Source organism: Meles meles, chromosome 7, assembly GCF_922984935.1.
Source record: "Meles meles chromosome 7, mMelMel3.1 paternal haplotype, whole genome shotgun sequence".
NCBI classification, from domain to species: Eukaryota; Metazoa; Chordata; class Mammalia; order Carnivora; family Mustelidae; genus Meles; species Meles meles.
In genome coordinates, this window is record NC_060072.1 from 94420927 (window position 1) to 94441517 (window position 20591).

The 20591-nt window shown below is 35.8% G+C and overlaps 1 pseudogene; it reads left to right on the forward strand.

Annotated features, from left to right (window-relative positions):
* The first annotated feature begins 7805 nt into the window (after positions 1 to 7805).
* Positions 7806 to 8788, forward strand: LOC123947568 (annotated as a pseudogene).
* The last annotated feature ends 11803 nt before the right edge of the window (positions 8789 to 20591 follow it).

The window sequence follows — 20591 nt, forward strand, 5'->3', positions numbered from 1 at the left end:
AAATCCATAACAAAATAAAAAGTTAATTTGACTGTTTTAGGTTTTTTAGCTTCCCCTAGAAATTTTACATTAGACGTGTAATATCAACAACAACAACCACAAAAACTTTCACTGTAAGCTTGACTCAAAGAACTTGGGATTCCCATTCTTAGAAAATAAAATGCTAAACAAAATGAAAGTTGATAACATGTCTTTGACCTTTCAGAGAACTAAGGTCATGGCGTAAACTGCTACCTTGCAAACTGAAAAGCGGAACAAATTCAGAGTCATGGGTGGGATTTGCTTTCCAGGAATACAACTGCTGGAGCCATAAAATGCTAGGAATACTTAAATGGTATTGACGAATTCTTGAGAATACGTGTGGACTAGCATTAGAGAATTCAGCATGACCTCATACTTTCATGGAGGTTATCTGCAGGCATTTTTGTGAAAAACAGAGAAACCCCTTCCTGCTGAAGGAAAAATAACCATTTCAAGACATACCAAAATTGTTCTCCATTACAAAGGCCTATTTTTCAGTGAACTTTACTATATCATTATTCTAACTGGGCAAAGCACATTACTCACAATCCAATCCTCTCTAAACCTTAGGTCTCAACTCAAAGGCAGATATTTGGGATAATTATACCTCTAGAGAAACGGTTGTGAAAATCACATCATAGAGACACAAGCTTAAAATGTTGAAGGCAATCATAAGAGTCCCAAACACTATCCTTTTCCCACAACTACTACCACACAATATAAATGTAACAGTGGTTTACAGCTGTAGAGCTCTTCTCTTTCTTGGAAAGAATACTTACAGAAAGGGAGATAAAAAGTGAAGACACTAAAGGATATGAAAACATCTTCAACCTACAGCTTCAGCTGCAGCAAATATTAAACACATCCCAGCAAAATTATCTTACCAAGATTATCCTAAATCTTCATACTAATGGCCTGTTTACATCAGCTTATATTGCAGCAATAAAAAATTGCAATGCATAGCAAAGGAAAAAATAAAACAAACAAACAAAAACACCCTACCTACCATCTGACTATAAAGCAAGCTACAGAATTAGAACAAATATAACACATATGTTAAAGATATCTAGCAAGGAGTTGAAAACTATGATTAATATGTCAAGGGCTCTAAAAGAAAAAGTAGAAAGCATGCAGTGACAGATGACAAAATTAAGTGTAGAAATGAAGCCTATAAGAAAGAGTCAAAGGAAATACTAGGAAAAAAAAAACCCACTTATAACTAAAAAGAAGAAAGCCTTTGATAGGCATGTTAGTAGAATGAACAAGGCAGAGGAAAGAGCCAGTGATTCCTGAAGACAGCTCATAAAAACCTACCAAACTAAATGCAAGATAAAGAAAAAATAACAAAACAGCATCCAAGAATTTGGGACAAACCCAAACTTGTAACATAGGCATCATTGGAACACCAGAAAAAGAAGAGAGAAATGAGAAAAATAAATATTTGAATAAATAGTGATTGCAGATCTTTGCAAAATTAATGACAGAAACTAAAACATGGACACAGGAAAATTAGAGAACACATAATAGGATAAACTACGTGCACAAAAATTCAACTACCCATATAATATTCAAATTCAGAAAACACAAAGAAAATCTCCAAATAAAACATGGGAAAATACAGTTTATCTAGAGAAAAATGTAGAAAAAAGAGAGAAAATCCTTAAATAAAAGATGGGGGAAATATAGCTTATCTAGTGAAGAACAAGTGTGAAATTACAGACACTTTTAATCAGAAAATATGCATGCAAGAGGAGAATAAAATGAAATATTTCAAATGTTTAAAGAGAAAAACCATTAACCCACACACAGTTAAGTTATACTTCAAAGATCTAGGAGAAATAAAGACTTTGTCAGACAAACAAACTGAAGGAATTCATTATTAGCAGGCCTAAACTTCAAGGAATTCTTCAAAAGTTCTTCAGGCAGAAGAAAATTATACCTATCAGAAAACTTACTCTACATACACAAAGAAAAGATGAACATGGAAGAAGAAATTATTAAAGGTAAAATACAACATGCTCACTATAAAGATAAATTAATGAAGACAGCAGGGTATTGACAATAGAATATACATAAAGATCAATGAAACAGAATAGAAATTCCACAGGTAGGACAACACAGGTACAGTTGATCTTTGACAAAGAGCAAAGGCAATTCAACAGAGAAAATCTTTTCCACAAATGTAGAATTGGACATTCATATAAAAAATAAATCTAGACACAGACCTTTCACAAAATTGAACTCAAAATGGATCATAGACCTACTACGGAACTTCAACAATAAGCAAATGGGTTGTGATCAATGGAGCCAGGATTCTCACTTTTGGAGTGGGAGTTTACAGAGAAGGGGAAGTAGGTTGCATATAGTAATACTTAAGTATTTATATACAAGTTATTAGGATCCTATATATTTCCTGGCTCTGTCCTCTTAGAGGGTCTCGAAGAAATGACACCATGGTAGCAATGAACACACCTAGAGCCCAGATCTTGGCTTCTAATACCATCCTGGTCCAATAAGAGTAACCAAGTATTATTGCACAAGTATCTTATTAGAGGGTTCTGGTAAGGGATATATAAGATGACCCTGAAACATCTTATAGTACCAGAAAACAAGTATTTTTTAAAAAACATACCATGGTGGTTGGATATCAAATGGAAGAGTAGCTAATTAAAAGGCCTCCCAATGGCCAAAGCTAGAAAAATTTAACAACAAAATAAATTGTATTGGATATAATTTGGAAGTATAAAATAAGGATCCATGAGTCCATACTGGATATAAATAAATGGGGAAGAACACAAATTTCCCATGTAAAGGAATTCCAAATAATTTATACAGATACCCCATCTTCTAGGCAGAGCATAATTCCCACTCCTTCAATGTCAGCTGTTCATAGTGACTTCCTTCCACAGAGTACAATGTGGAAAGTGCAGGATGGGAGGACAGCAAATTTGTGGAGGACCCTCACAATTGGTGCCTCAATCAGGTGATCAAAGTTCCCATGAAAAATCATAAATTATTCTGATAGTAAAAACTCATGATATGGATGTGATGAAAATGGCAAATTTAACCCCATGGGCTTCTTTTCCAAAACACATAACCCTAATTGAATCTGAGCATAACATCCTATAAATTCCCATGAAGATTATTATACAAACTACTTGATCAGAGTTCTTCAAATTCTCAAGATCGTCAAAATTCTGAGAGAGTGCCCCATCCAAAGGAGCCTCTTAAAGAGACAATTAATGTAATGTAGGATTCTGGAAGAGTTCCAGGAACAAAACAGAAACAGTAGGTAAAAATCAAGAAAATCTGAATAAATTAGGTTCTTTATAGTTAATAATAGTGTATCAATCCAACAACATATCAATAAATGTGTCAGTTCGTTAATCACAACGAATCTACCACATTAACATGTTAATAGGAGAAATTGTGTTGAGGACATATAATAACTCTACGTTCACATTTTTTTTTAATTTTATTTATTTGACAGAGAAATCACAACCAGGCAGAGAGGCAGACAGAGAGGCAGGCAGAGAGAGAGGAGGAAGCAGGCTCCCTGAGGAGCAGAGAGCCCAATGCGGGGCTCGATCCCAGGACCCTGGGATCATGACCTGAGCCGAAGGCAGAGGCTTTAACCCACTGAGCCACCCAGGCGCCCCTATACCTTCACATTTTTTCATAGTTCTAAAACTGTCCTAACTACAAAATTTATTCAAAAAAAAAAAAAAAAAAGAACCTCGATGATATCTTAATTGGAATTTTGTTGAATCTATCAATACATTTGTTAAATATTGATAACTTAAAAATATTGAGCCTTCCAAAACATGAGGATTTCATAACTTTCTGCTTAATTATATGCTGATGTTTTAAATTCTACATCACAAAGAATTGGTTTACTTATTTTTTATTGAAACATAACTAACATACATGTTTATTAGTTTCAGGTATACAACATATCCCACAATTCTACACATTACTCAGTGTTCATCACAATAAGTAGTATACTATATATTATCACAATAATATTTACTATACTCTTTATGCTGTAGTTTTCATCTCCATGAATTATTTATTTCATAACTGGAAATTTGTGCCTCTTAATCCCCTTTATTTATTTCACCCATCCCCCCATCCATCTCCCTACCCTGGCTGGCAACCACTAGTTTGATTCCTGTAGTTAGAGGTCTGTTTTTTCTGTTTAAGAATTTTTTTTGTTTTTTAGATTGCATATATAAAGGATATTTGTCCTTCTCTAACTTCATTCATTTAGAATAATACCCTAGGTCCATCTATGTTGTTGCAGATGCAAGCCCTCATTTTTTCCTTTTTTTTTTTTTTTTGGCTGAGTAGTATTCCATTGTATATATATCACATCTTTTATTTTCCATTCATCTATCAATGGACACTGGGTTGCTTCCATATCTTAGCTATAATGAATAATGCTGCAATAAGTGAGAGGTACATGTATCATTCTGATTTAATGTTTTTGTTTTCTTTGGATAAACATGCAGTAGTTAGATGACTGAATCTTATGGTATTTTTACTTTTAATTCTTTGAAGAACCTCCATGCTTTTTTCCACAGTAGCTGCCAAAATTTAGATTCCTATCAAAGGGCATGAGAGGATTCTCTTTTCCTGTACATTCTTACCAGCAGAGTTTCTTGTCTTGTTGATTCTAGCCATTCTGACAGTTGTAAGGTGCTATCTCATTGTGGTATTGATTTGTATTTTCCTGATGATTCATGATGTTGAGCACATTTTCATGTGTCTGTTAGCCATCTGTACATCCTCTTGGGAAAAATCACCTATTCAGAATCTCTGTCCAATTTTTATTTGGGTTAATTGGGGGTTTTCTATGTTGAGTTATATAATTTCTTTATATATTAGGATATTAACTCCTTATTGGATATATCATTTGTAAATATCTTCTCCTATTCAGGAAGTTGCCTTTTCATTTTGTTAATGGTTTCCTTCACTGTGCAAAAAGTTGTGAGTTTTGTTTTTGTTTTTTCTTTTGTTTTTGTTTGGTATATTCCCAATAGATTGTTTATTTGTTTATTGTCAATAGATTTTTATTAACAAAATATTTGAATAGAACATTTTATATCCTTATGACCCCTTCTTGCAGTTTTCTGCTTCTTCACAAATTTACCTGTAATTGAATTATAGTGCCTCAGCAGATGTTTATCTCAGGTAAAAATAATATAACACTGAGCACCTGGGTGGCTCAGTTGGTTAAGCAAATGCCTCGGCTCAGGTCATGATCCCAGAGTCCCACAATCGAGTACCATATCAGGCTCCCATCTCCATGGAGAGTCTGCTTCTCCCTTTGACCTTCTCCCCTCTCATGCTCTCTCTCACGCTCTCTCTCCCAAATAAATAAACAAATTTTTAAAAAAAATAATATAATATTGACAATATGAAAATTCCAAGACTGCTTTTTCCTCACTGCTATTCTCTTCACTTCTACACCTCTCTAACATTTAACTTTTTTTTTTTTTTTTGGAGGGGGAGATGACCCATGAGAGACTATGGACTCTGAAAAACAATCTGAGAGTTTTGAAGAGGTGGGGGGTGGGTGGGAAGTTGGGTGAGCCTGGTGGTGGGTATTATGGAGGGACATATTACATGGAGCACTGGGTGTGGTGCATAAACAATGGACTCTGGTACACTGAAAAGAAATTTAAAAAATTTAAAAAATCATTTCCCTAGGCTAGCTATTTAAAATTATTCAATTAATCATTAGAATATACTCCTCAGGAACATCTCTCTTCAGAGACATTTTAATTGCTTTTCCCAAGAATCTCCTGTGAGTATTTTGAGGGGGGAGGGAAGATAAAACGAGTCTGTTTGTTTTGGAGACAAGTGTTAGAAAATCCACTTTTCCCACTGGAAGGGAAGAATAAGGTTTTGTTTTTTTTTTTTTTTTTTTTTTACAAAATTACAACTCATCTTTATTTTACCAAAGTTACTGGGAGTCAGGTAAAATGTTATATTAGTAGGTCTCCCTAGAATCTAGAGTTAGGATATTTTTATTTTCTTTTTTTTTTTTAATTTATCTATTTGACAGATAGAGATGACAAGCAGGCAGAGAGGCAGGCAGAGAGAGAGAGAGAGAGACAGGGGGAGCAGGCTCCCCGCTGAGCAGGGAGCCCGAGGCAGGGCTCCATCCCAGGACCCTGAAATCATGACCTGAGCCAAGGACAGAGGCTTTAATTCACTGAGCCAACCAGGCGCCCCAGGATATTTTTATTTTCATAGAAATTTTGGAATATAAGGGACACTAAATGCCGGCTCATGGACTGTGTAAATTAGGATACTTCCCTTACATTTCAAGGATTTTCTCTCTCAGACATTTTTTTCATTCCTATGCAGATCACCTCATTCCTATATCTGTTATTTCTTGATTCTCATTCATGGCTTGAGTCTCTCCTTTTGAAGGAAGAGCTTCACTTAATTAACCAGCAAAATATACAACTTTGTCACCTCTGTTTGCCTATTTCACGGTAACTAGTGCCTCGATCCACATTTTTCTCCTTCTTTTACTTATTCATTTTGAGAATCTAACCCACATTCCAGGAAAGCTCAGTCTCTAGTTCTCCATGTGACCAGGCAGAAATTTAGAGCAGAGGTCCATTTTGCTGCTGGCCTCCCCTCTCCATACTTCAGGCTTTACTCCTAAACAACGGCATGGTGCCAGAGATACTGCTACCCAATGAAAAACTTTTGCAAGACCATTTGTGTCTCAACCTTTCAAACTAAACATGGATTGACTACATGAAACAGTCTGTAAACCTGTTTCCACTGTGTCACCAACTGTTTCCTGGATCACCAGTTACAGAACCTCTTGAATACTTTGCTTGCAGCTTCTACCAGCAACTGGGGCTGTGTCAACTTTCTATGAGGGTCTCCCCAATGTCAGGAATAAACTTTTTCCTAAACGTATTCTTCAATATGTTTAATCTTTCTCTATGTGACCAGGATCATCCTGCCAAATTCCACCTACACACTACAGAAATAGCTCCTTGCATAATGAAATTAAAGGCAGAAACAAATTGTGAAGTCTATAAAATGCTCCAGAAGGAAAGACTCACACATTGACACTCAATTAAATTGAGAATATTTGGATTTGAGAAGCCAAACTGTTACCACAGGAGATTATTTAACTGTAAGTATATTTTTCATTTCATACTTCATTTAATTTTTCCATTTTCTAATCAATTTGTAACCTAAATCACTTAAATGTTTCTCTTTGAATGTCTTCTAAAAAGTAATAGATTGTTATTTAAATCAGAAAGGAAAAGTTTTAATTCTTGGTTTGTTTGGGATTATATAAATTTCAGATTTTATAGCCTTGATTCTTTTGTTAAGTTATTAATTCTCTATTTAGGCAGGATGGATATGAAACATTTTGAATAAATTGTAGAAACTATTTTAAAAAGCAAATTTCAAATGTTCTTTTCTAAGAAAATTCATTATAACATGGTCATTAGTAAAATATTTTAATAAAAATAAAATAATATCAGGTGCCTGAGTGGTTCAGTGGGTTAAAACCTCTGCCTTCAGCTCAGATCATGATCCCAGGGTCCTGGGATGGAGCCCTGCACTGGGCTCTCTGCTCAGAGGGATGCCTGTTTCCTCCTCTCTCTCTGTCTGCCTCTCTGCCTACTTGTGATCTCTGTCTGTCAAATAAATAATTAAAATCTTAAAAAAACATCCTGAACTCACAAAAATCATTGTTTTTTGTTTGCATTTACAGACTTAGAATAAGTCAGCAATAAGAAATGAAAAATCAAACATCTGTGAAAGAGTTCATTCTTCTGGGATTAACAAATGACCAGAACTAAATATTTTGATTTTTCTATTTCCATTTTTCACATATATACTGAGTATAACTGGGAACATGACAATTATAACCCTCACTCTGATAGCTCCTCACCTTAAAACTCCCATGTATTTCTTCCTTAGGAATTTCTCTTTCCTAGAAATCTCATTCACAACAGTTTGTATTCCAAGATTTCTGGTCAGCATTATAACAGGAGATATGACCATTTCCTATAATTCTTGCATGGCACAGGCTTTTTTCTTCATACTCCTTGGTTCAACAGAATTTTTTCTTTTGACTGCTATGTCTTATGATCGGTACGTAGCTATCTGCAAGCCACTGCATTACAATACAACAATAATGAACATTATTGTTATGCAACAATAATGAACAGCAGAGTCTGCAACCAGCTTGTAATTAGCTCCTGGCTAGCTGGATCTCATTATCTTTCCACCTGTGATCATTATCTTTCCACCTGTGATCATGGGACTTCAACTGGATTTCTGCGACTCCAACATCATTGACCACTTCACTTGTGACTCTTCTCCTACACTGTCAATCTCCTGCACAGACACAACATTCCTAGAGCTCATGGCATTCTTCCTGGCAGTATTCACGCTCATGGTAACCTTAATATTAGTGGTTCTTTCCTATGTATTCATACTTAAAACAATTCTGAGGATCCCTTCTGCTGAAAAAAGGAAAAAGGTCTTTTCCACTTGTTCCTCACACATGATTGTTGTCTCTATTTCTTATGGAAGTTGCATTTTCATGTATGTCAAAACTTCAGCAAAAGAAGGAGGGGGTTTGACCAAGGGTATAGCTGTGCTCAATACCTCTGTTGCCCCAATGCTAAATCCTTTTATTTACTCCTTAAGGAACCAGCAGGTAAAGCAGTCGTTTAAGAACTTAACCAACAAATGCTTCTCAAATAAACTGTAATCATAAAGAAATTCATGACCTCAATTTTAAATAGAACCTATGTCTAGCACAATATTAACATTGTTACATTCTCCAATCACTGTGCTATTCAACTTCCTTTCCTTCAACTCTGATTCTCCATTTATTCTATTTTGGCCTCACTTAGTTCAACTACCCTTTCCATTTACATGTGCTAAAAATTTTCTAAGCATGAATGATTTGATGTCACATAAATGAGGATAACACTTACCAAGAATGCCAGAATTTAGTTTTAACAGTCATTGGAAGAACTTTCTCTTTGTACATCAATCAAAGCTAGGCAACATCCTAAGCATTCCTAAAAAGCTATTTCTCCCAGTGCATAAGCATTGAGTATTAAAGTAATTTCATCTGTGAGGTAAAGTCTCCTATGTCTAGTGTGTCTTTATTTGTCCTTGTATCTCCTAGGGTTTTTATATGATAAATGTTGATCTATGCTATTTGGGAAATAGGCATTATATCTTCATCATGAATTTAATCCTTTAATAGTATAACAAAGCTTGTTTAATGTCTTTTGGGGGCTAAATTCCAAAGTTACTACAAGCATGGCATTGCCATTTCTGTAAAATCCCAATATTTTCAACACAAAGCATTTTTTTGAGTAAATTACATTTTTTTAATTCATTTATTTGTTTATTTACAGCATAACAGTGTTCATTGTTTTGGCATCACACCCAGTGCTCAATGCACTACGTGCCCTCCCTATTACCCACCACCTGGTTCCTCAACCTCCCACCCCCCCCCACCCCTTCAAAACCCTCTGGTTGTTTTTCAGAGTCCAAAGTCTCTCATGGTTCATTTCCCCTTCCAGTTTCCCTCAACTCCCTCACTTCTACATCTCCCCATGTCCTCCATGTTATTTGTTATGCTCCACAAATAAGTGAGACCATATGATACTTGACTCTCTCTGCTTGACTTATTTCGCTTAGCATAATTTCTTCCAGTCCCGTCCATGTTGCTACAAAAGTTGGGTATTCATCCTTTCTGATGGAGGCATAATACTCCATTGTGTATATGGACCACATCTTCCTTATCCATTCATCCATTGAAGGGCATCTTGGTTCTTTCCACAGTTTGGCGACTGTAGCCATTGCTGCAATAAACATTGGGGTACAGATGGCCCTTCTTTTCACTACATCTGTATCTTTGGGGTAAATACCCAGCAGTGCAATTGCAGGGTCATAGGGAAGCTCTATTCTTAATTTCTTCAGGAGTCTCCACACTGTTCTCCAAAGTGGCTGCACTAACTTGCATTCCCACCAACAGTGGAAGAGGGTTCCCCTTTCTCCACATGCTCTCCAATACACGTTGTTTCCTGTCTTGCTAATTTTGGCCATTCTAACTGGTGTCAGGTGGTACCTCAATGTGGTTTTAATTTGAATCTCCCTGATGGCTAGTGATGATGAACATTTTTTCATGTGTCTGATAGCCATTTGTATGTCTTCATTGGAGAAGTGTCTGTTCATATCTTCTGCCCATTTTTTGATATGATTATCTGTTTTGAGTGTGTTGAGTTTGAGAAGTTCTTTATAGATCCTGGATATCAACCTTTTGTCTGTACTGTCATTTGCAAATATCTTCTCCCATTCCGTGCATTGCCTTTTTGTTTTGTTGACTGTTTCCTTTGCTGTGCAGAAGCTTTTGATCTTGATGAAGTCCCAAAAGTTCATTTTTGCTTTTGTTTCCTTGGCCTTTGGAGACATATCTTGAAAGAAGTTGCTGTGGCTGATATCGAAGAGGTTACTGCCTATGTTCTCCTCTAGGATTCTGATAGATTCCTGTCTCATGCTGAGGTCTTTTATCCATTTCAAGTTTATCTTTGTGTACGGTGTAAGAGAATGGTCGAGTTTCATTCTTCTACATATCGCTGTCCAGTTTTCCCAGCATCATTTATTGAAGAGACTGTCTTTTTTCCATTGAATATTTTTTCCTGTTTTGTCGAAGATTAATTCACCATAGAGTTGAGGGTCCATATCTGGGCTCTCCACTCTATTCCAATGGTCTACGTGTCCATTTTTATGCCAGTACCACGCTGTCTTGGTGATCACAGCTTTGTAGTAAAGCTTGAAATCGGGTAACGTGATGCCGCCAGTTTTGTTTTTGTTTTTCAACATTTCCTTAGCAATTCGGGGTCTCTTCTGATTCCATACAAATTTTAGGATTATTTGCTCCAGCTCTTTGAAAAATACAGATGGAATTTTGATCGGAATGGCATTAAAAGTATATATTGCTCTAGGCAGTATAGACATTTTAACAATGTTTATTCTTCCAATCCAAGAGCATAGAACAGTCTTCCATCATTTTGTGTCTTCTTCAATTTCTTTCATGAGTGTTCTGTAGTTCCTTGAGTACAGGTCCTTTACCTCTTTGGTTTGGTTTATGCCCAGGTATCTTATGGTTCTTGGTGCTATAGTAAATGGAATCGATTCTCTAATTTCCCTTTCTGTATTTTCATTGTTAGTGTATAAGAAAGCCACTGATTTCTGTACATTGACTTTGTATCCTGCCACGTTACTGAATTGCTGTATGAGTTCTAGTAGTTTGGGGGTGGAGTCTTTGGGGTTTTCCATATAAAGAATCATGTCATCTGTGAAGAGAGAGAGTTTGACTTCTTCCTTGCCAATTTGGATACCTCTTATTTCTCTTTGTTGTCTGATTGCTGTTGCTAGAACTTCTAATACTATGTTGAACAAGAGTGGTGAGAGTGGGCATCCTTGTCATGTTCCTGATCTCAATGGGAAGGCTGCAAGCTTTTTCCCATTGAGGATGATATTTGCTGTGGGTCTTTCATAGATAGATTTTATGAAGCACAAACCAGGTCTCAACTGATACCAAAAGACTGACATTATTCCCTGCATATTCTCAGATCACAGTGCTTTGAAACTGGAACTCAATCACAAGGAAAATTTCAGAAGGAACGCAAACACCTGGAAGCTAAAGACCACCTTGCTTAAGAATGCTTGGATCAACCAGGAGATCAAAGATGAACTTAAACAATTCATGGAAACCAATGAGAATGAAGACACCTCGGTCCAAAACCTATGGGATACAGCAAAGGCGGTTCTAAGGGGGAAATACATAGCCATCCAAGCCTCCCTCAAAAACATTGAAAAATCCAGAATACACCAGCTGTCTCTACACCTTAAAGAACTGGAGAATCAACAACAAATCAAACCAACTCCACATGCAAGAAGGGAAATAATCAAGATTAGAGCAGAGATCAATGAGGTAGAAACGAGAGATACAGTAGAACATATCAATGAAACTAGAAGCTGGTTTTTTGAAAGAATCAATAAGATCGATAAACCATTGGCCACACTAATCCAAAAGAAAAGAGAGAAATCCCAAATTAATAAAATTATGAATGAAAAGGGAGAGATCACAACGAACACCAAGGAAATAGAAACAATCATCAGAAATTATTACCAACAGTTATATGCCAATAAGCTAAGCAACCTAGATGAAATGGATGCATTCCTGGAAAACTACAAACTCCCAAAATGGAACCAGGAAGAAATTGACAACCTGAATAGACCGATATCTAGTAATGAGATTGAAGCAGTGATCAAAAACCTCCCAAAAAACAAGAGCCCAGGACCTGACGGATTCCCTGGGGAATTCTACCAAACTTTCAAAGAAGTAATAATACCAATTCTCCTGAAGCTGTTCCAAAAAATTGAAGCAGAAGGAAAACTTCCAGACTCTTTTTATGAAGCCAGCATTACCCTGATCCCCAAACCAGGCAAAGACCCTACCAAAAAGGAGAATTTCAGACCAATATCACTGATGAATATGGATGCAAAGATTCTCAACAAGATCCTAGCAAACAGGATCCAGCAGCACATTAAAAATCCAGGTGGGATTCGTCCCTGGGTTGCAAGGTTGGTTCAACATTCACAAATCAATCAATGTGAAAGAACAAATCAATAAGAGAAGAGAGAAGAACCACATGGTCCTCTCAATTGATGCAGAAAAAGCATTTGACAAAATCCAGCATCCGTTCCTGATGAAAACGCTTCAAAGTATAGGGATAGAGGGAATATTCCTGAACACAAAGCATTTTGAGTGAACTACACTGATGATTATGCCACAGCCCATTTCTTTCTTTTAATATGCTCATGCTGAGCCTAGAGCTTGTCAGACACTCCCTTGGAAGGAACCTGGTTTCCTATGATCCAATTTCCTCTTCTTTTTACTTTTCCTTTTTCTTTCTTTCTTTCTTTTTATTTATTTATTTATTATTATTATTTTTTTTGGAACTTAAAACTATATGTTTTCTATCTCCTAGGTAGTTCTCAAAATTTCTGGCAAGATGATGGTACTTAATTTTTTTTTCCAGTGTTCACAGGGTTTCATTATCTTAAAAATGAAAAATATCTCTTTCAGAATTTTTATGGACAATGGAGGGTATGGATTTAAGAGTGTTTACACTATCCAAAACTTGACATAAATCTTTCCTATAAGAAGTTCTTAATTACTGCTCTACACTTACAAGAATGAAACTCAATTTAGTATTTGTCCATTTGCTTCTTTGTTGTCCTGTCCCACAAACAATGCATGAACTCATGAAATCATATAACTTCCCATCAGAACATTTTTCTTTAATATTTATTTGAATTCTCCGTGCTTTGCTTCCCTTTCTCACTCATTAGAAGAATCAAAAACAGACAAAAATTAAATTCTAAAAGCATGAATATCTGAGACATCTGTGATGTACAGTGGATTCTCTTCTTAGGCATCATAGATGTAAATTTTCCACCTATTCCAGAATTGTGTTCTTATTTCTTTCTTTATTTTACAAAGCTTTCCATTTTTCCACTCGTTGCTTTGGAGATTTTCCGAAAACCTAAATACTTGCTTTGCATCTCTTGATGCAGGTACAACTCCAACAGTGTGATGTTCAATAAAGTCCCAATGCTTCAATGCATATGGGCAGAGAAAAGTAGCATGCTAGTGTTTAAAACCAATTATCAGAAAGCAATACACAGACATATTATACATTTTACAAATATAATTTGCAAATAATAATAAAACATTCATTAAACTGAATTGGAAATTCCATGTCCCAAGTTGATTTTCAAAGAATGATTTCCTTAATTTTTACCAAACTCATCTCCGTAACTAATCTAAGTTTGCATATCCACCACGATTTGAAAAATGCAGTTGAATTTAACACTGTAGCACTCAAATGCACATTTGGAGTCAGAAGTTTTTCAATACACTCAATAATTAATATAAAAGGTTGAAACACAGAACAATAAAGATATGGAAGACTTGAACAATCTTATCAACCAAATTGACCTAATTGAGATTTTTAGAATATTCCCTCCAACATCAATGGAATACTCACTTTTTTAAAAAATATTTTATTTATTTATTTGACAGAGATCACAAGTAGGCAGAGAGGCAGGCAGAGAGAGAGGAAGAAGCAGTCTCCCCATGGAGCAGAAGGGGTTTAATCCCAGGACCCTGGGATCATGACCAAAGGCAGAAGCTTTAACCCACTGAGTCACCCTGGCACCCACAGAATACTCATTCTTTCCAGTATTACACAAAACATTATCATAATGGGTCATAATCTGAGTGACAAAAGAATCTCAATAAGTTTATAACATTTTAGTCATGCCTAGTATGTTAACTGAGCACTATATAATTAACTTCAAAATCAATTATGGAAAGATATCTGGAAAATCTACTAATATTTAGAAACTAACATATATATATAATCCCTGGTTGAAGGAAATCAAAGAAAAATCGAAATGACATGTGAACAAAATAAACATAAAATTACAACATAACAAAATTTGTGGGATGCAGCTAAAGTATTACTTAAAAAGAAACTTAAGACTAAAATTAGAAAAGAAGTAAATCCTAAAATCAATGACCTCAGATTCCACCTCAATCAACCAGCAAAATAGTAAAGCAAATGTAACCCACAGTAACAAGATGAAAGGGAATAATAAAAACGAATGAGGAAATCAGTGAAATAGAAAACAGAAAAATAAGAAAATATCAATATTGCATGGAGCACTGGGTGTTATACAGAGACAATGAATCATGGAACACTACATCAAAAACTAATGATGGGCTGTATGGTGACTAACATAACATAATAAAAAAATTATTAGAAAAATACATCAGGGCGCCCGTGTGGCTCAGTTGTTGGGCGTCTGCCTTCAGCTCAGGTCATGATCTTCAAGGTTCTGGGATCGAGCCCCAACATTGGGCTCTCTGCTCAGCAGGGAGCCTGCCCTCCCCCCCGCCTGCCTCTCTGCCTACTTGTGATCTCTCTCTGTCAAATAAATAAATAAAATAAATTTTTTAAAAAAGAAAGAAAAATACATCAATAAACCAAATCTGATTTCTTGAAAATATCATCAAAACTGATGTTTATTGGCAGGTTGATGAGGAAAATACAGGGAAGATACAAATTATCATTACCAGAGAAGACCAAAGTCATATCACTGATATTCTAGTTAATAAACAAATAATATGGAGATTTTTTAACAACTCTATGTCAATTAATTAAAAAACATGAAATGGAAAAACAACAAAATCTCATTCAAGAAAAAAAATAAAATAAAATCCCATTCTAGAAAAAATATAGATGATAGGTCTATATCTAGTGTGGAAATTGAAATTATAATTAGGAAATACCTCACAAAGAAAATTCCACATTCACCAGTGATTACTATGAAATATTTAAGAAAGCAATACTAATAATTATATGCAACTGTCCCAGAATGTATTAGAGTAGGGAATACTTTCCAACTCAACCCATGAGAGTAGTATTATCCTGAGAAAAAAATGAGGAAATAGAAATTATTAGGAAAATATGGTAACAAATCTCACTCATGAGCAAGCTGCAAGCATTTAAAATATAAGGCAAATAAATCTAGAATATATAAAAAGTTAATTAATTTCGGTCAAGTGGATTTTTTCTTAAAAGCTGCAGAAAAATATCCAACATACATATCTAGTAAAAACTCTTTGAGTGCACTTGTGATGGGCACTGGGAATTGTATGTAAGTATTGGATCACTAAATTGTGAAATTAATATTACCCTGTAAAAGAAACAAAAAGACTCTCAGTGAGCAGATCTAATAAATGGAAAATACCAAAGGATATCCAAAATATAGTTCTATAAAAAGAAAAAGAAAGAAAGAAAACAGAAAAAATAATTAAACTATAGCTGACATCTTACCTCATTACTAAAGTCTGAACAATCTATTCCTAAGAAAAAGAATAAGGCCAGGATGGCCACTCTTGCTACATCTACTTAATAACATACTTAGATTCTGGGGTGCCTGGGTGTCTCAGTCAGTTAAGCATCAGACTTTCAGCTTTGGTTCAGGTCATGATCTCAAGATCATGAAATCAAGCCTTGCTTTGGGCTCCACACTTACTCTTTCCCTCTGCTCCTCCACCCCATGCTCTAGCTCTAAAATAAGTAGGTAAGTAAATCTCTCTCTCTCTAAAATAAATAAGTAAATCTTTTAAAATATATATACTGTATGGTATGGTTCTAATTTATGTAATAAGTTAAAAAAGGGAAAAGCATGCATACTAAAAAGGAAGAAACAAAACTGATTTTACTTATGCAGACAATATAAGTACCTTTAAAAAAAATCCTATTAACTTCCTGTATCAGCTCCCTCGTTTTGATTTTGAAAGTCATCAATTCTCCCTTATAAAAGTCAATAACTTTACTTGAACCCATGGTAGAAGGGTAACTGCAGAGAAATGGCACCCAGAAATCTCTCTGCAAACCTCTAGATTACACAACTATCACGAGTAACAAAATCTGCAACTGGCTTGTAATCTGTTCCTGACTGGCCGGTTTCCTTATTATCTTTCCCCCTGTGATGATGGGACTCCAACTGGATTTCTGTGACTCCAATATTAGTGACCACTTTACTTGTGACACTTCTATGCTATTCATTGCTTGCACAAACATAACATTTATAGAACTCATAGCACTTTTGGTAGCAGTATTCACACTCATAGTAACATTGGCCTTGGTGATTCTTACACACTCATCCTTAGAAAAATTCTGAAGATCCCTTCAGCCCAGCAGAGTAAAAAGGGCCTTTCCCACCTTTTCCTCCCTGTGATTGTTGTTGCCATTTCTTAAGGGAGTTGCATTTTCATGTGTGTAAAAACATCTGCGAAAGAAAGTATGCCTTTGAGCAAAGGTGTAGCAGTATTTAAAACCTCTGTTGCTCCCATTCTCAATCCCTTTATTTACACTTTAAGGTGTAAGGGCCTATTAAGCCAGAGTGGCCCCACCCCGGTTAAACTGCCATTTTGTTGTAAAACTTAAATTGACTCTGCCCAACCCTCCCAGGGGAACCTACTTAAAAACAAGTCCCGGAAACCAGCCCCAGGTAACAAAGTCCAAATACAAGGGTGTGTCAGGCCAGGTGGAAGTATTCAATCAGTGGGGGTGCATACTGTCTCCCTAGCTACCAAGGAGTATGGGCCCGGCCCTTTGGGCACCTTTTGGATGCCAATTCTGACCACAGTGATAGGCTGGTTCAACAGTCTACTAGAGTAAATTGTAATTCAATTGGTCACCTATCATGACGTGCAGCTTTCTCTGTGTGTTACAACTTCATTGGCCACCTGTGCATGGCCAGGCCCAGCCACATGGCCTTTGCTCTATAAAAGCTAGTCTGTGAAACAGAGACGTGTGGCCCTCTCTTGTAAGAGGCACGGCCCAGGATGGTCAGTTTGATTCTTGATGCTTAGCATGTGAAATAAAGCTTTGCTTGACCTTCGCTTTATATCAGTCTTGCTCCTTTAATCACGGACCCATTATTGGGGGAACACAACAAAGGAACCAGGTGAAACACATGAAACAGGCCCTTAAGGACCTCACCAAAAAAATGTTACCAAACAAGCACTCATAATTATGAACTCTGTAGCTAAAACAACAAATAAACCACACATAAATGCAAATCATTGTTCTTTGTGGTAGGTATACACACAGATACAAAAGTTCCTGCCATTGCAGCACTTGTTTCTAGTGAGGAGACACACACAGTAAACAAGGAACATAATAGAAAAATAAATTTCCTAGTACTTAAGTAAATGACAAGTGCTGGGGCGGGGTGGGGGGGGGGGGATGAAACACTTCAAGGAAAGGAGAAGAGATTCCAAATTAAACAGAGTGGTCAATGGTGGCTCATTGGGTTAAGCTACTGGCTTTGATTTTTGCTCAAGTCATGAAATAGGCCCTTCAGATTATCTCTCCCCCTCTGCTCTGCCTCCCCGCTGACCCATTCACAAACAGGATCTCTAAATAAATGAATGAGTAAAGGAATAAACAAATAAAATAAAATGGTCAAGATTTCAGTCATTTTAGAACTCCTATTTATTTCATTTTTCTTCATTCAAACATATTTTTCTATATTCTCTTCCTTTTGTCTTTTCTGTAGTTTTCCCAGGTCCATACAGCCATCTGTCTCATGCATGTCAAACATAGGAAGACCATGAGAAATGAATCTAAATAATCATTGTTCTTCACTTTCAAAAGTAACAAGATCTAGCCCAATTCTACTTGAAAAGAAATGGTCAGAAGTTCAATGCTTAGCAATCCACAGTTAATGAATGAGATAGAACCTAACCTCAGGGCTTAGATAACTATGCTTTATGATTACTTCTAGCAATGAACTCTTGTCTCCTGCCCTCTCTTGTCCCCTTATGCTCTTGAATCAGATAGTCAAAATCTTCATCGGTGAAAAAATAGCTGATAGTTATCTTCAACTGTGAAAATGATTTATTTCAAGCTGTCAGGTTACTTTTCCACCTAATCGGCTCCATTGGAAATATTAATTTATGTCTTTTCAGACTATACAGCTCCTGTTAAACAACAAACAGGAATTTTGAGAGGCTAAAGCTGATGAGGAGGGTGATCTCCTTCCATGAGTGCTATAAAGTGGGTTATTAGGAATGCCTGTTTTTACACCACATTCAGTGACCTTAATCAATTATTTATATGTGTGTATGTATATATACATATACATATACATATACATATGTATATGTATATATATATATAATCAGAAAACAGAATTGGGAAATCATAAAAATCAGTCCATGAAGATACTTAAAATCAATCCAGGGTTTGTACACACTTATTTAACATGCCATAAATGTCAGAGAACACAATTTTATTAGTACTTTGATAAATAAGGGGAATTCAAAGACAAACCACTTGCCTTTGCTGTTTTAAAACAATCAGTCTAAGGTTCATGTTATTTAATTAACAGGAGCAAAAATACTGGAATTACATGAAATTGAGAACCCTGAAAACTAAAAAACAACAAAAAAATTCAATATGTGGAATACCAAAGAAAATAGAGATGATAAGGAAATTAATAAAAATAAATAATAAGGTTGATAAAAATTAAAATTACATAAAAAACCTTCTGCAATTCTAATATAAAAACATGAGACAAACATAAATATTTTAAGATTATAATATTCCAAATACTGACAAAAGATATATCCTTACATGATACTAATGCATTTTGGTACTATGAGCAATTATATAAAAAACACTCCTGTTCTTAAACTGTTAGGATACAGTATTAATTAACAAATATTCATAAAACAACAGATAATCTGAAAATGTGTTTTAACTATGGAAGAGATTGCAGAAAAAAATATGCAAAGTTCTAAGAGTTGTGCTTTCAAAAATTCCCAACATTTTATTAATATCTTCTTAGGTGCATGAACCTTAGATGAGTAAGTCATTCATGTAAAGTATGTGTGTGTATGTGTATGTGTGTGTGTGTGTGTGTGTTTGATTTCATACACTGTACATTATTAGTGTATGGCCAAGTTTACTTAGTGGAAGGAACTGAAAACCTCAATTTTGAATGAGTAGGCTCTGTGCTTTATACATGTTTTGGCTTTTGATACCTAAAAGCAGATTCTGTATTCCCATATTTCTGTAGAAGATTGGTAGGGGGTATCACATAAAATGATTGAGGAGGGTTAAAAATAATTTTCTAACCTCAAGCATCAGGGTAAATATTAAAATGTTTAGAATAACAGAATTTTCCATGTAGAGGGGATTGTTAATATATTCTCCTGCAGGGGTAGCAAATGAAAGAGACATGCCACTAAACTCCCTTTCCCATGGCTATAGGAAATCATTGCAAATAAATTGGATAATTTTCTCTCAAAGAGTGAGGATATAACCTCAGAATCCTTCTAAACTTGGTGCTAATACCGTAAGTGTTGACCTATGAGGTGAGATTTATTTGCATCCCTGATAGACTGAACTTTTTCACTTGTGAGATGAAGAAAGGGAAACCCAGAAAAGGAAGGGAATTCTTCAAGTGACTCAGTGAATCAAAAAAAAATTGAGATCTATATCCCAGTTCAGTTAACTTTCCATACACAAAGTTGCCTACTTGCTTGTTTCTTTCCTGGTCATGGTTCCTCAACTAATTAATGCTCTCCAAGCAAAGCATGAGTGCCAAAACTAGGAGCACTTTATGGGAGCACATAAAATATCAAACGCAGCAAGGAGATTCGTGGTATGTATATTCCCCCTAGTTGAGAAAACTGCATCCCTCTCCCAATCACGATACAATGTTTTTGGAGAGCCAATCCTTATCCTAAACTAATCACACACATGCTTTTCTTGGGTCTCAGCCTTATTCTCTATCCTGATATGCACTCCTTTGCAGGCATCCAGAAATGACTTTTGCTGAAAATCCTCAGGCCCCTGACACCACTGCTTACTGCTGCTTATACCTCAAGGTTGCCC